Here is a 2,628-nt window from a genome sequence, read left to right as displayed (position 1 = left end):
TGCTGGTTCATTCTTCTCCTTAAAATCCTGGTAGGCTCTCTGGCATAAACTGGCAGAACAAAAAGTAATATCATGAATATCATGGTGAACAAAATCCTGTACCGCCAATACATCTGTTACCTGTATATAATGAAGCCTTTGCAGGATCTCGACAATCTCATCCAGGCCGATCTTTCCATAGTGCTAAGTCACGACCTTCAGTCGTACAGTGTCTTCAATTCCTCGCAACATCTTCAAAAAGTTGCAGGATCACCTCGATTCAGCTCTCCCACGATCGCAACCCAAAGAGAGGACCCCGACCCCGCACAGATAACCGCACGAGATCGAAGCCAAAAGGCTGAGAAGCGATAACCGTGAAAGGGGCGGGCCCAACAATGTCCCCTTCATGTGCACTATCACTGCTTGTAGGAAAGGAGGTTGGCTGGCAGCCTCCCATACACACTCTGGCTGGGTGGCAGTCACCCACCAGTACACACAGTAGTGCCTAAATCCATATCATTATTGCTAAGCAGGAAGACAGGAGCCCATTGCACTCTGATGGAGCATTTTTAAATGCAATCCATAACCCGGATTTGCCAGGAACCCTTCTTACTACTCCTACTTGCATGTGATACTGGGTTTAGGATCTGCATAAGAAACATACACACAAGCACACACCTACCTTTGCTGCCTGCAGATGCCTCCTTGGCTGTCCCCAAACGGTGTCAAACCAACAGCCACGGGAAGCTGCAAGGATAGAGGACATGCCTACATCCTATTGGACTCACTTGTTTTGGTTAAATCCGGGTTATTTGACAACCTATGGCGGTGATCGTTCTGCTCATGGCAGTGCTGCTTCTCATAAAGCTGTTGGTTCTGTGAAGGTTCTAGGCGATATCACAATTTCCATGGTTACATACACAACAAAGGTGAGATGTTGTTTACACTTTGCAATGCCAGTGGTAGTGAGTGACATCATAGCACAGTGCTAAGGGTCCTGGATGCAGCAGCAATATCTCAATGGGGAATACATACGAATATACGAATACGAATTCATTTTTAAACCCGTTTTCACCTTTTTCTCACTTCTCTTCCTTAATTTTTTTCAATTTTTCCATGTTTTTCTTCCCTCCTCCTTTTTTCTCTGCGTATTATTCTTAGTTTTCTTCTTCATCTTATTCAGACCCTATCATTGCAGCAATGCTTATTCAATGCCGCCAGCAGATGGAGACACTGGGGGATCATTTTCAAAGGATTTAGACTGATTTTTTCTGTCTACATTTGTCGCACAGAAAGTTGCAGCCTAAATATGTGCGACTTTTCTGCAACTTTTGCTCAAGAGGATTTTTAGAACATTATGCATGCTAGTCTATTTTAGACGGAAATGCATTTGAAAATGCATTGGTGCTGAATTTATCAAAAGCGACTTTTCAGCGGCAAGTCGCATCGGCTGAAAGTACGCTGAAAGGTCAGACCATGTTGGAGCAGGTTTAAATACAGTCTAAAGCATAGATCTCAAAGTCTGTGCACAGAATTTATCAAGAGCCTTTGCGCCTTTTGATAAATTAGGCGCACAATAGACTAGGCTAACCCTCTGTAGTTTGGTCTATAGTGATGCGGGACATAGACAGCTTTGATAAATATCCCCCACTTTATTACATAATTGGCTGTGAGCAGCAGTTTGCAAAAACAAATGCCTCTTAGCTGATGACCTATCCATTATTGCAACGGGTGGCCGGCAACATTTGTTTTTATCTTTCCAATACCACAGAACCAATGCATGGTCAATCAACAGCAATGACACACCTGTGTGAACAGCCAGGAGACCCCCATGTATGCCAATTAGGAAAATTCAGCACCCACCAGCTAAAAGACAGCTATCTATCATGTCATGTCCAACCTGCACCGTGTGTTAGCTGCTGAGATTATCCAATTAAGAAGGCCATTCATTCAGCAGCAGCAGTCAGTCCTGTGCCTGGATGCTCCAACAGTGGCCAGACACAAGCGGCACCACCTTTTGTTTTTCGGCTGCAGCAGCAAGGCCCACAGGACTAGCTAGCCAGCAAGCAAGTAGCAATGAAACAAGGAATCTTTCTTTTTAACATTGTAATGGGGTGGTGCACTGTACCTGAAGATACTGCCATAACGGGTCAATGCATAGGGCCATAGGGCGACAGAAGCAAGCTTCAAAATCGGCCCCCGTTCTCAAAAATCCATTTAATATATGGTCCCCAGATAGGGGACGTATCAGATATTAAACTGATAAGAACAGATTTTTTTTTTATTGAATAGGAAAAGTCCAAATTTTATTGCAAAGGAAATGCACAATATATAATCATAAACATATGAAATATAACATACATTTTCAGAGCAAAAAACATAAATAAAACATTTTCATCATGTATAACAAGAAAAAAAAGACATATAGCCAAACAAAACTTTCCCTTCAAATTTGTCCCTTTAAATATCCCAAAGGATTCTGTCCCTCCTGCTGTCCCTTCATCAGTTCACTCTGTAAGAAAAGAAAGAAAAAATCAGAAAGCAAATCATAACCAATCTTTCCATTTTTTATGTTTCCATATTCCTTCAGAATCATCAAAACCAAAATTTTTCCGATCACATAAAACAAAGAAAAATTTTACCACGGAT

General features: G+C 42.1%; 1 non-coding gene across 1 annotated transcript; it reads right to left on the bottom strand.

Moving 5' to 3' along the window:
• Positions 1-2,091: 2,091 nt before the first annotated feature.
• Positions 2,092-2,289, bottom strand: LOC130297844 (U2 spliceosomal RNA). Its single transcript, XR_008849710.1, has one exon. It is a non-coding gene; the product is annotated as a U2 spliceosomal RNA (small nuclear RNA).
• Between the last annotated feature and the right edge of the window lie 339 nt (positions 2,290-2,628).

This window comes from Hyla sarda, chromosome 13 (genome assembly GCF_029499605.1).
Source record: "Hyla sarda isolate aHylSar1 chromosome 13, aHylSar1.hap1, whole genome shotgun sequence".
NCBI classification, from domain to species: Eukaryota; Metazoa; Chordata; class Amphibia; order Anura; family Hylidae; genus Hyla; species Hyla sarda.
This window is presented reverse-complemented; position numbering and strand designations above follow the sequence as displayed.